At 32.1% G+C, this 15054-nt stretch overlaps 1 protein-coding gene across 4 annotated transcripts in view; it reads left to right on the top strand.

The window, feature by feature from the left end:
* The first annotated feature begins 1567 nt into the window (after nt 1–1567).
* The window catches only part of LOC135137820 (diacylglycerol lipase-alpha-like), a 28775-nt gene continuing 15288 nt past the window's right edge, over nt 1568–15054 (top strand). Inside the window, exons 1-2 of one of the 4 annotated variants that reach the window (XM_064067570.1) lie at nt 1568–1806; nt 5696–5866. The gene's annotated coding sequence lies outside the window, so the exon portion shown is untranslated. Of the gene's footprint in view, nt 1807–5695; nt 5867–8009; nt 8024–15054 lie in introns of those variants that run through there. The other 3 variants (XM_064067569.1, XM_064067573.1, XM_064067572.1) reach the window with 3 other exon arrangements.

The following is a 15054-nucleotide window of genomic DNA, read 5'->3' as shown; positions in this document are numbered from 1 at the left end:
TTTTAATTTTTCTATTTCTGAATGTTTTGATTTCCCGATTTATCGAGATTTGGATGTTTCGATATTTTGATTGTTCAGTTTCTTGATTCATCAGCTTTTCAATTTATAACTTTTCGATTGTTTTTCTATTTTTCCGCTTTTAGATTTTTCGATTTTTAAATTATCCAGTTTTTCCATGTTTCGATTTTTCAATTATCCGATTTTTTTGATGTTTTAAATGTTGGGGTTTCAATTTCTCGTTTTTCGGTTTTTAAATTTTAGATTTTTGAATTTTTGATGTTTCGATGTTTCCATTGTCAGTTCTTCGATATTTCTATTTCTCAATTTTTGGATTTTTGTTAATTTTACATTTTTCGATTTTTCAATTTTTCGGTTTTACCATTTTTTTGTTTAGATTTTTCAGGTTTTCGATTTTTCAGGTTTTCGATTTTTCAAATTTTCGATTATTTTAATTTTTCATTTTTTTTTCTTTGAGTTAATATACAATGTATCGAAAATAACCACAACAATTGTCATTAAAAACATTTAAAATTTCATACAAAGTAGAACATCATGTTTCGAAAACATAAAAATAACTTTCTCGAAAAAAATCCATTGGATTATTATGATTTCAACATAACCCTGTATGAAATATTAAATGCACCCTTAGCAGACTATTTCAAAGTCAACTATCGCAAAAGAATGCATCTCTATTTTGTAAGAATTTTGTTTGTTATGATATGTTATCAATTCCTACCAAGAACTTTCGTCGTTTTCGACGTTTAAATGTAATTTATTTCAATTTATTCGTAATGTCTGAATACATGTTAATTTTTTAAATTTAATTTAGAGTTTCGTGTTGTGTTTATTTAATTGTCTGTGTATTTTTAGGTCTTCGTATTTAATAATGATTATCACTATTATTATTATTATTATTATTATTATTACTGACTGATGAGCACACCTAACGTAGCTAAAGCAAGATCAAGCAGTCTATTACAGTAATGATAACACAATTTTATTTTATAGAATAACTCAAAAATTTTGAAAAAAAAAAACAGTGTCAAAGTATTCAAATTCTCCATTAGTGCTTTTATCGATCCTATATTTTAAACTGATGATTGTGTGTTTTGTAAATTACTCAACTTTATTAACTGACCAAATTAACTTAAAAACCAATTAAATTACTGCATGTTGTATAAAATTGGAACACATTTTCCAGTATAGTCAAATTCTGTGAACCATTTTTAAAATTTTCACCTGCGCTTTATCCGAGTTATCGGGAATATGTGGTTCCTAGTTCATGCCGAAATAAACTCGTCCAAAGAGAAATACCTAAATATAAAGACATATCATCGTTCTATAGATTTCTCCAGTTCAGTGGTGTATATCTGGGCCAAGCAGTCACATCGGGGGCGGCCGTGGCGCCTGCGTCGGCGACATCCACCCTGTGAAAATACCGACGCCAACAAAGACCGTTTCCCTCCTTGTTTTCCACGGACGGTTCGACCTTATCCATTCTTGCTGTCGGTTCACCAGCAAACCTTCCATCCTTGTCTGGCACGATACTGCCACGCTGATGATTCAGGCATTCCACTGGCCGTCGCCTCGCTGGCACGAACGTCTTTCTTCTTAGTAGGCGGCGATACGTTGTGGTGCAATAACGGTGGCCAAAATGGTAACTTGATTCGCTAAAAATGTTCTCGCACAAAAATATAAGGGGTTGAAATGTTCGTGGAAAATGTAAAATTGTGCCAGAGTATGTGGAACGATTTTTAGACTGCTAGTGTAGGGACACCGGTCAGTGTGAATGTTCGAATGGAGCAGGTAACTATTAATTAGATGAATTAACACGTTGTCAAGTTTGATGTAATGGGGGTTGAAAGTTTAATTGAGTGGGGTGCAATGGGAAAATTTGCATAACTATGTTGTAGCATTGTTTTTTTTTTGTGTGTGCACATCAGTGAAAACTCATTATGAACATTTGTTCCATTTTTTATGGTCTAATGGACAGTAGATATGAAAAGTTGTGAAAGTCATCTCGTTTATATAATGCCTTTTTTGAAATATCTCTATTACGGTTTCTATGGTTCCACCTGCAGCTGCAGCTGTCAGTTGTGTGCAGATATGTACCGGTATATGTATAGTTATGTAGCTATAAGTATAGTGGCAAATATTTTTTAGGCATTTGGTTTACTATAAATATAAATTCATATACAGTCATATCGATCAAGTCAAGAATATTTTACTTAGCAAAAATGACAATATTTTTATCATTATTAGTATTAGTAGAAGTATTTTGTCCACAACGTTGGAATACAACTGTTCTTTACGCTTTTATTTAACGTTTCTACATTATACAGGGTTGAAGGGAGCAGTTTAATATCGCGAGAACGGTTTGTTGATTTTTTTTTAAATAGTGCATTTTTTTTCTTAATTCAGAAATGGCTTATTTTATTTTTTCCAAATATGATAAAATAAATTGTTAAATTGTTAAAATCAAAATACTAAAATCAGAAAATCATAGCTAGCCTTGACAATACAATCACCTGTCATAGTCCTAGCGTAGGACACTTATTCAAAAACTATACAAGTGACCAATCATTGTAATAATGTTTCCAAATAATTTACAAAGAATATATTCTAGAAACTAGCTGACCCCGTGAACTTCGTTTCACCTACAATTTAATTTTGAATCTGCAAAACCGAATGCTTTGAAATCTTGCAAATGTTTTAAACACATGATAAGCATAATAAATTTTTATTCAAAATATATTTACTTATCTCCTCCAAAAAATTGATGACGTCAACCCAAAATTTTGACAAATGAATCCTATCTAAAATGTCTAAAATAGGATGAGACTATACTTGTGATTTATCATTCCATTCATATTTTTTAGTTTTGCTTATAGGGGGTGTTTCAAAAAAATTAATCACTGAGTCAATTTATTTTATTGATTGAATCAAGAATTGCAAAACTGAATTTTGAATTATTGCAGACGTTTTGAAGTTACTGTTTGACATGGTAGGTTTTTAATCAAAATATATCTGTTTATTAAGTCCAAAAACTTGATCACGTCATCTCAAGATTTTGCCGAATAAATCCTACCTAAAATGTGCAAAATATTATCAGTATATTTTCGTAATTTATCATTGCATTCTTATTTTTTTTATTTGCTTTTACAGTGACTCAAAAAAATGTATGGATCAGTCAATTTATTTTATTGAATAACTCAAAAGTTGGAGATCTTGCAGACGTTTTAAAGTTATTGTAAGCATGGTAAATTGTTTAGAATATTTATTTATTCCCCCCAAAAAATTGACGGAACGGCTCACTCGATTTTCGCAGATAATACAATACAGTTATTTTTAGTATTACACTGCACCAATCCAAGGTGGTATACGTGTTGATCGTAAATGTTGATTAGGTCATCACAAAATTGTGTGAAGAAAAGACTCAACTCGAAAATGCTGAATATGTTTCATTATACTTTTGGTGCGAAGGAAGTTCTGTCGAAACAACGTTCGATCAATTTTTTGACAATGGTTGATATAAATCAAACTCAGTAGATGCTCAAACTCGAAATACGAAGTATCTACTCGAATAATATCAAATCAAAATATTTCTAGTTTTTCTAGATGATGCTAATACTTCAGTAGGTAACAGTTGATGCTCAAGTAGCATCTCGATACAACAAAAAAGGAAAACAGTGACAGTGTTCAACCATCAGGACAAAAATCGAGTCACCAAAATACATATAAGTTAGTATGGGGAAGACACCTTGAGATGGGAATCTCTATGGCCAGTGTTAGAAAGAACGCACTGCGCAAATTATGCATAAATAAAAGTTAATTACTAAAGTTTTCGATATTCCCGCTCCTAATGTATTTTTCAAAGTGAATGCGCCTTTTGACGACGTTCCACGTTCATGAAAGTCGCCATGTTTAGTCAAAATTCACTCTTACAACGATTCTACTCGTTTTCTAAGCTGCTTTACAGACAGCTCAGTCATTTGCCACGCCGATGCTCATTATTAGATTAAATGCTCACAAAACGCGTAGATGTTCAATTTGTGTCCGGGGAGATAAAATGTTTCCAAGTAGGTACTCAGTAAATAAAGTAGATCCTCAGGTATATAAGAGTAATAATGAAGTAGGTACTTCGTACTTCGAATATGAGTATCTACTCAGTTTTATTCATAGCACCCAATGTCTCGCTTCAATGTTTGATTATGTTGATTATGAGCACAACGCTGATCAACTTCCTTATCCGAATTACCCATGAAATAAATGATTGCGGTTTGCACCTGAGGTAGTTCGTCGCACATTTGATTGACTTGGTGGAGCTATGTCAGCTTGTCGTCTTCTCGGCATTGTAATGAACTTCATAAAACGACACAGTCACAGTCAATCAAATCTGTAAATTTTGTCTTGAGAATTTTTAAAATATTGAAAACTTCGAATTAAATCCTCGAATAACGGTAAAGTTTGAGGTTTTGTCGAAACCAACAAAGCGAATACAGGTAAATAGAATGGCAGATCAAAATTAATAAGAAACTTTCGCAATGTGTAACTAAATTCACTTTAACCAAGACTTTTCTTAAAATAAACGACTTTTTTTTTTACGAAAAAACAAAGAACGATTTGAAATGCAATATACTTTTCACAATCGCACGGAAGAAATAGTTTTGTATGACACGTCAGTTAGACGATAGGTCCGTCAGGAACGCCAACTATTGAAATTAATTCGAAGTGGTGATTCCCATACAAAATTTGTAGAATGTTTTATTTTTTAGCTGTTCATTTTTTTATAAATTTTCTTACACAAAAACCTTGCCCTGACAATGAGGAACACATAAAAAAAAAGAATCATCCAATTTGGTGCAGTCGTTCTGAAGTGATGCACGTACATACATTTCGGCGATTCATTTTTATTTATATAGATAGTTTTTGCCATTTCTATTGAAAGACCACCTGTTGATTTTGCCTAAAATTTAGCAATTGCTAACAGTTTTCGGTTGATTGACAACGGCTTTTAGTTAGAAAATTGTGTGAATATGAAGGTTGCCAAATTTACGATCAACAAGTGGTGTTTCAATAGAAATGGTAAAGACTATAGATGCATTATTATTTTAGAACAAATTTCATTACCATAAAAAAGGTTATACGGAACAAATTCGTCATACATGATTTTTACGTAACTTTAACCGTTTAAGCAGCGTAAGCAACGGAAGCTGTCAAAGGAGGAATAATTTTCCCGTTTTTCCGAATTTTTCATTGCTACTTCGCTCCTATTGATCGTAGCGTGATGTTATATAGCCTATTTGTAGATACGATAAATGGACTATCCAACACAAAAAGATTTTTTGAATTCGAACCAGTAGTTTCTGAGAGTAGCGCGTTCAATTAAACAAACACTTCAGCTTTATAATATAAGTATAGAAGTATAGATAACAATACTCCGATTTAATGATTGTCAACAGTGAATCCATTGTTATGAAAGTTGTTTGAAAAATTTAAATAAAAAATTACATTACTGAAAAAAGATCAAATAACATTTAAAAAACAATAATTTTACAACAAATGTTCGAAATGCTCTCCATTTACTTCCTGGCAATAGTAAATACGTTGTACAAAGTTTTCAAATAAATTTAATATGCTTTCTTGGAGTTCTTCCATGCTTTGTGGTCTGTAATATAAACTCGGTTTTTGACAGAATCTCATAGAAAAAAGTCAAGTGGGTTTAAATCGGGTGACCTAGCTGGCCACTCAACTTGTCCCCTTCGTCTTATCCACCTTCCAGGAAAAGTTTCATTCAAGTAATGCCGCACTTGACGTCCGAAGTGAGGTGATGCTCCATCTTTCTGGAACCAGATCGACTCTGCAGGTAAATTTGGGTTTTCATAGTTGTCAAGTATTTGTCCAAGTCAAGTCATTCTCATTCAATTCTTTAAATGAATTTTTTATGTATGATATTTTTCCCGTTTGAGTATTTTTTGAATTAAAAAACAATAGAAAATATAGCCCAAATTTCAAGAACAATATACGAGAAGTAGAAAAAGTAACGTATCAAACAGTTATTCAAATAGAACATTTAATTTATTGTGTCAATGATATGCATCTTTTAGCACCTTAAAACAAGACCGGTTTGCTTGTCACTTTTTATTTTGCTCAACTTGTAATAAATATCTTTATGGAGATTATACGGTATAAGATTCGATCACACTAGTAGAACATGTTGTAATCGTGATGTTATGAAATACTGACCCTGAAAAAATTACTTAATACTGTTTCAGCGTCTTTGACACGACGTAACTTTTTTCATTAATCACTAAAATTATGTTATGTTTACTTTTATATTCAAATCCTTGTTCTCTACTTTAAATTGAGACCAGGGTTTTTAAATGACAACTAATAACAATAACTATTATTCCAGGCGTATTCATTAGTAAGTCGAATCTAATTAAAATAATCAATTTACTAGAGCAATAAAGAGGACCTTAAGGTACAGTCTAATTACTGAAATGACTCCCAGGAGTCTGACGCAATCTAAATATATTCTAAAAACGTATCGTTTAGTTATAATCATGCGATGAAAACCATACAGAAACTATATGGAAAGAAATCGACCCTGTAATTTTATAGAAAGTCAGTCACTTTTTTTATCTTGTGTACTTTAAAATTCCGAAAAGTTTGATTACTGTTGTAGAAGTTATTTCGTCTTTGATATTTTTACTTCCCGGAAGTTTGTTTTGTCGAAGTTTTATGGCCTCTAGATATGAAAAAATAGGTCTCCCATTTCCGTCTGTCCATCTGTCGTCTGTGACGATTTCTAATAGTTGATTGACTAAGAATGTTTTTGCCTAAAAATACAAGAAGTTGAAATGTTCTTGGAAATTGTAAAACTGTGCCAGAATAAACGTGGTTTAAAAATGTAATTAAATGGGGAGCTATTTTGTTTCATTTAAATTATTTAACACTACTTTGGCGTTTTTAACACGGTGTACTTTTTTATTAATCAGTATAGTTATATTATGTTTACTTTTACATCCTTTCTCGTAAATCTTTACACCCTTGGTTACCATCCTACTTTGGGTCTCGGCTTGAAACTGCGTACAACTTTTCCATATCAGAACAAATAATAGTTGTAATGAAGGCGTAGTTATTAATAGACACTTATTAAAATGTTCAATTCCTAGAGCAATCAATTTATTAGGATCTTAGGTTATAGTGCAATTATTGAAATGACTCCCAGGAGTTCGACGTAATCTGTTCTAAAAACGTATCAGTTTAATCATAATCATGCGATTGAAAGTAATACAGAAAACATTGTAATTTGATAGAAAGTCAACTGTGGTTACAACTGGTAAAATTGACAAAAAAGTTCGGTTACTGTTTAGAAATTATTTCAATCAATGTATGGGATTTTTGTGTTAAGTTGGCAGCATTCAAAATGTTATAGTGGCATACCTGATTGTCAAATTGAAATTGACAGCTATGAATTGACATACCAAGCATTGCTGCCAGTATAATATTTTTATGTTTTATTTTTATCAAATTTCCATATTTGAATAATTAGTTGAACTGACTCAATCGAGAAATGTAATATTAAATACCTCACTATACAGATTTTTGTTAAATAAAAAATATTATACAGAATGTTCATAAGGTCCAAATAAAATTCATAACCCCGTTAATTAATCAAATTTGCGACATTTTCTGACATAAAAATGTATTTTTCGTAACCAGCCATTTAGCACAGTGACGTTATCAACGATTTTTTTTAAGCGGCAGCCCCAACTTCTTTCGGATTTTAATAGATATTTTTATTAGTTAAATGGTCGTAGAAAAAAGTTTAACGGAATTATGAATGTTGTTGAACTTTATCAACACTCTGTATATCCTTATGTAATACAAAATACGGTGGGCAAACTGTTGTGTAAGGACTTAGAATATGAAAAATGTGAAACTGTGACAGAATATGTATTTGGAATGATATTTAGACTGCTAATTGTGTAGGGACACTGGAATTCGAATGGAGCAGGTAACTATTAATTACATGAATTAACACATATGGAGTACCGGTGTCGGGGGTATTGAAAGTTTAATTAAGTGGATTGTGATGGGAAGTTTAAAAAAAATCTATTATGTTGCAGTGTTTTTTCCGGATGCACATGAGTGAAAGCTAATTAGTAATTATGAACATTTGTTCCATTTTTTTATAGCTTTATAGATAGTAGTGTGATGAACTGATGACTGATGAGTTGTGAAAGTAAGTCGTTTTATTTAAGTAAGCCTTTTTTTATAATAGGGAACTTTATTATAATCTCTAAAGTATACACAGAGGTATTTACTCATTTTATGCAGCTGTCAATCTGTGTACTTAGATGGCTACATAACGCTATTCACAATCTATTTGGGCATTTGGCATTTTTTTAGTTTAAAAACGGCTTTAAAAATGAGGTTATGAATTCAATCATTTAATGTCACAAAAGTTGCCAAAGTTAGATTTCCTTTATAAGATGGTAAGATAAACTTGGCTGTTAACGAATCTTTATCATTTGCTAATTTATTTGATGTTTCATTACTCTGTTTAAGATCATAGGTACAGTTTATTGGTTTTATACGTATCCAACACTGTCAGTACGAATAAAAAAAGCAAATAATTAGAATTTTTATAGTTCGTGATTTGAAAACTTGCTTCTTCCAATTTTACATAAATCATTTTTGAAATTCATCTTTGCTGCAATAACGATAAATAGGTTAAAATTTGAAAACAAAGAAGAGTAAGTATACTGGCTGAGCGTAATCTTTCGCTACAATCACTTTAGAAAATTGTATCACTCGGTGCATTGTCCAAAACCACTACACCTTGTCGCCCTAGCTTATTCAAACTAGGAATAAGCTGATTATTTATTCAAAAAAATGTTGTCAATTTGACATTTTTTTTTTGTCGTTTTTGAATTATTCGAAATTTCGCGCCAGATTTGTCAAAATTATTAATTATACAGGCTTGCTAAAAAGTACGAAACAGTTGAATATCTTGGGAACGGTTAGTTGGATCTTCTTGAAATTTGAGCTATACTTAAAAATACTCAAGCTGTGTTTTCTGGCTAACTTGATTTTTTTTCAACAGCACTAATAGTCAAATCGTCAATTTTTGAATAGAAGAATTTTTTTCTGGATTCATAACTGTAACACACTTTTTTAACATTGTGTAGATTTAACGAAACCGGTAATGTTAGAAATCGCCATCGCATCGGAAGATCAAAAAATGTTACAAATGACGAGAACTCTTTTAATATCATGTTAGATGTAACTGAAAACCCAAAAACTTCAGTGCAGCAATTGACATTAAACCACAATATGAGTAGAGGCTCAGTTCGAAAAATACTCAAACGGGAATAATATTTATTATCCATACAAAATTCATTTACTACAAGAACTGAGTGAGAAATGTTAAATAAACATTTCCGTACTAGGAAAACCCAAATTCGAAAAATGTACCATAAGAACATCGTCTGTGTAAGATTGACAACTTTTTTCTTTGCACCAATCAATGAAATTCTGTAGGCAAATTCATACATTCTACGAGACTTTGGTGAAGGCAAATTGAAAGAAACTTTTTTGCACAGTCCAATATATCTGCAGGTATAGTCTGTCAGATACTACAAGGTTATATGGCTGTTGTAAAATTAAGGTATTATGAAGATGACAATGGAGAAGTTAATAAGGCAAACCCACAGTTGTAAATTGTGTTTGTGTTGGTTTAATGTACCATAAATGTTTAAGCTGATTACCCAGCAGTAGATATTAAGGTGGCAAGATATTGAGACAAATCCTTGATTTACGACACTTGGATTGAACGGGTAACCAGCCACACAAAAGGAATTATAACATCCCATTATTAAGTTTAGTGGGGCCATGTAACCTTATAGTATCTGACAGACTATATTTAAATCTTCATTTGAACTCATTTTTATGAAAATTTCACAAACTCAACACTCACAAATACAATCAATTACTTGTCAAAAAATCTTGCACTTTTATTTTAATATCATAATCTACTAAAATTTGATACAAATACTGTTAAAAGTAGGGTTTTGACGTCTGTCATGAAACGTTAAAAGTGCCATTTTCTGCCACCAATGTTCGAAGTAAAATTGTTCATAAAAGTCAGTCCAGGATATATTTTATTTCAAGGTTTTATCTAAATATTTATAGTATAATTACTGCAATTGGACATTGAAGCACCTTGAAGGATAGGTTTGCTGGCGATCTCTCCTACGTATGTGGCAGCAGCAGGTGCGGAAACAGTAGATAGATGCATTCGTCGAGGCCACGGATATGGAAAGAATTTGACAAACAATATTCTTGCTCTCAGTGTCCCAGTTAAAACTCTGCGGCCTAATATCTTGAGAATGGATACAGATATTGAAATTCTGTAAACGCCATTGAATGTAGCTTGAAGGGGAAGCTTCATTTAGTACATTTCAAATACGACGTATAAGTGTCGGTGTTTCTAACGGATTTTAATTGAGCAATAGATTACGATTACATTTATATTAACACTTAGATTTTTTTCGGCAAAAAAAATAAAATTTATAAAAATAATAAAACGAAAGTTGAGTGAAATAAAGTACTCACGCTTTATTTTCTAAACAACAAAGCAGTTATTTTATCGAATGTTTGAACTGGCGCGACCTATGCGTCCTATTTACAATGTACCAAATTAAGCTTCACCCTTCAAGCTAAACATAATGGCGTTTACAGAATTTCAATATCTATATCCGTTCTCAAGACATTAGAGGCCGCGTAGGTTTAACTAGGACACCTGTATATCCCTCTACTATCGTTCTATATTTCCATCGCCCATGTCTTTTTAATTGTGGTGAGGTTAGGACTAGCATCTACCAGCACACTAACCGAATGCCGACGGAAACAGTGTGCAGTATAACTTGAGAATCAAACAATTTCAGGAATTGTGCTTGTTGACAGGCATCCTCCCAAAAGTGTTGATTCCAAGCGGAATTTTCATACACGTATTTAATAAAAACTCCTCGATGGTTGACATTTCCTGGATGTTGTTACTTTAAATCGTAACAATGTTTATAAAAATTGATGTACACTTCACCAATAACGGTGGTACTTTGGTGTTCGTGCTCCAAAATCTTCAATATTGTCCAAAGTTAATGAATAAAATAAAAATAATAAAAAAAATAAAGTTAAACGGTAAAGTTGTAACAACAAAGCGAGAGTTTCTGTGAATTTGTTCACATCTGCCCCCATGTTGTTCATTTCATTTGTAAAAATTAATAATAATTGTGCGTTTTTGTTGCTTTTTACAGTGTTTGTATAAAAAATAGTGTATGATATATTAAAAGTGATTTTATTTTGTTCGTTCTCCAAACTTCCACACGCACAAAATAAAATCTCACTTTTAACATTTAGGTACATCATAAATAACTATTACTACAAATAATATAAATAATATGGTATTTAGAACTAACATTTTCTAATTAAATGTAAAACAGCAATAAACCAAACTACGTTTTTATAAAATACAAGAAGTAAAATTACAAAACATAAAGCTGTAAGTGTGTATGTCTTTTACTATATTCTAAGGGAAAATTGCAACTATTATAATCGCAGTTTGGTATTCTAATAAGTGTTATATTTGGTCACATAATTTTTTGATCTGTCCATTTTCATGGAAGAATGGTTTGCCTTGTTACCTTTTTATTTTAATCAAAATATAGTACTTTAACTTATACAACTTTAAAGAAAATTTAAGAACTCGACCCTTGACCAGTTTAAAAATAGTATAGGTATAAAGGTAAAAAATATTTTTGTCGCTGGTTGCTTTGAGATAAATATAAATTCGATTAGTGTCCTGTCAGCCAAGTCAATTCAACCAAAAATAATAATTACGTACCTAGCAACAATAATTACGACTATTGTGTCAGAATTTTGTCACTAATTCAAAGGGTACCGGCAGAAATGTATTTCTATCTTATCACTTTCAGGTGTAATTTTGGATAACTATCTGAATTTGTATACACTTACAATGGAGAAGTTACACCTTTATTGCCACATTATGTAATACTGTTGTTAGCCATTCTGTCTTTTTTTAGCGAATATAATGAATGTAGTAATATGTAGTCATCATACTTGGTAATGTGCCACCGAATCCGAAAATGTTTGGCAAACTACATGGACGTACATCGGAAAGAGCTGTATATCATGCATACCAAACAACCTCTCCTGTCAAATAAACGATTGCAAAAATTATCACACATGGGTTGGGTTCATTTTTTCTGCTCGCGTAAGCCTAGTTCGTCATTCTTTTTGAAAGTCTGAGATTCAGTATTCAGTGACCTGATTATTACGGACACAAAAAAATTTCTCTTGTGCTAAACTTGACCAGTGCACTTTTATCACCATAAAAACTAGACTCAAAATACACTTTAGTTTATCATTTTCTATGTGATTAATTAACTATGCCATGAAGAAAAACATAAAAGGTGCAATTACACTGGTCAAGATTAGTATTCTTATCATTCCACATGTTCTTGTCCTGTTGGCGCAAAAACCTTTTGGTCTTCATTAACTGTTGCAAACTGAAGACAAAAACTGTAACAGGTTTAAACTACTCCAAAGACATTTTTGCCATCATTTTGTTTTACGATAAGCGTAATGATTCAATGCATGTACCTCTAATACATTTTGTTGCTTCCGCTCAAAGTAAAAGGATACAGTGGTTTACCTAAATTCGTGTTTCCTAGCTAACGTGACTACAGTTGCGGTCACGAAATAATTTAATTACAGTATGATTTTTCCACTAAAATTTCAAGAAATGTTACAGTTTTTATTTTATCTTCTTATTTATTATTTTCTAGAAATCATTAACTAACACATTGTGGTGAAGTTTGCTATATAGTACTCATGTACACAATGGTGGTCCGCGAATGTAAGCTAACCGAGATATACAGGGTCATCATAAAATACTGTAGTGAAAAAATAGACACGAAAATACGCCAGAGCATTAGAGTTTGCAGTGTTATCGCTATTGCAATACATTTGACCTTCAAAAATTGTAAATTATCAGAAAAGCTTTTAAGGGCTTTGTCATGAATTACACGTTGAAAGTCGATTAGAGTTGAACAGAATAAATCGTCTGGTCTGTTTGTAATGAAACAATAATTTTTCAAATAATGAAATCCAAAAAGTGAGGTTAAATTTGTCGAAACCAATGAACTCGGTAATTAATTGAAAAATTCCATTTTTGTAGGTATTCTGAAGGTAAAAATTGTAAAAAATCATGTAATGGACAATGGTAGATCAAGTCTTATCACAATTCAACAACAGTACCACTGTTTTAAAATGGCAATGAGTAATTTTTGCATTAAATAATTTTGCCAAAGTTGTGATCCCGCGAAAGTTCAGTTTTTAAATTGTAAGGAATCGTCAAAACATTGTGCAGACGTGGTTTGTAACCGGTGCTTTTCTCTTGAAAAAACACAACTGAAAGCCTTGATCTTCGTCTCTACAAGTAGGTCAGAATTGTCATGCCCAAGCATTACCTTGAGCTTTGCAGTTTCTAGATACCTGAAACATGCCAGATCTGTGTAACAAGAATGTCAAAGAAATTCTACTCAAAACACGCCCACATAGCCATCTTAACATCAGAATTTTTCAAAATTTCTATAATAAAAAAATGAAAAAAAAACAATAAAATTTCAGGAACATAGAGTTAAAAGTTGTGTAGATGTTTAATAAAGATTTTTTTCACTAGCAGCCTGGACGCATGCAAATGTCGACTCATTTAGTGGTAGCAAATTCAACTTTTGCTACCACGGGTTCAAAAAGAAAAATTGAGGTTATGTACCCAATGTTTGATGTGATTATTTCTTAAAAAATGAATAAATGTGTGCTACAAACATTACTTGAATATACGCATGGTAGTTGGTAGACGGTATAAGATAAAATGATTAACTCAGCGACAAGTATAAACGGTTTTCTTTGTGTTGAAGATTTAGATTAAATTTGATTAGAAATCAAAACAAAATCATGTTGCGTCAAAAAATTGAACGTTTATTCTTCAGTTTATTGTCTTATGGTTTCTACTAGTGCAAAAAATAGTATATTAACCACGGTTGCAAAGCCACTTCTAGACCTCGCACTTAGAACCCTCGACGCTGCGCGTCTCGGGTTCTAATTTGCGCTCGGTCTAGAATGCTTGGCTCTGCAACCTTGGCTAATAATATACTATTTAACCCTCCTGATAGTAAAGTTACATTTATTACTAAACAGTAAGTTGAAGTAAGTTTTAAATTAAGGGAATACATCTACCACAGAAAGAAAAATGAAAGTTACTGAAGATACAAAAAACTTTATTGCAGTACATACATGCACTTTTTACATCCAATTTTGTATATTGATCGCATTCATTTACTTAGCACAAATGTAATGAAATGTAAAATGCACATGTATGTATTTTATAAAATATGTTGAAACTGTTGTCCATTTTCCCGCAAACACAAAGCCACTCTTCTTTTTTTATTTTCAAAAATGTCTTGCAACACTTTTCATTAAGATTTTCATTACAAAAACATGTAATTTTATCCATTAATTCTTCCAATGTGTGGATTCTATTCTTATAAACGCTGTACTTCATCCATCCAAATATTGAAAAATCAAATGGGCTCAAGTCAGGAGATGGGGGGGGGGGGGGCACCATCTTGCTGAAAATTACCGGACTCTAATTCTTCGGCTGGACGCGACGAGGAAAATGTGCTGATTGCAGCTCCTGAACCAACGAAATCTTATATGGATGCACATGTAACTTCTCTTTTACGATTTTCTGGCACGTGCTGTGTGTTACTCCGGACTGTAAAGAGAGTTTTGAATTTATTCCATTCTCGTCCTTAAATCCTCAACAATGTCTGCACTAACTTGAGGTCTCCCCGTCGGTTTTCCCTTAGAGACGCACCAGTGTCGTTAAACCTGGCCACAATTCGCCGTATGTGCGTCTTCAAAGATTCTTCCTCGATGACAACAGAATATTTCACCAGA

This window comes from Zophobas morio, unplaced genomic scaffold, assembly GCF_036711695.1.
Source record: "Zophobas morio isolate AGI-343-1 ecotype UQ-CSIRO unplaced genomic scaffold, CSIRO_AGI_Zmor_V1 ptg000030l, whole genome shotgun sequence".
Lineage (NCBI taxonomy): Eukaryota > Metazoa > Arthropoda > Insecta > Coleoptera > Tenebrionidae > Zophobas > Zophobas morio.
Note: the sequence above shows the minus strand (reverse complement) of the source record. Positions and strands in the feature narration are given on the sequence as shown.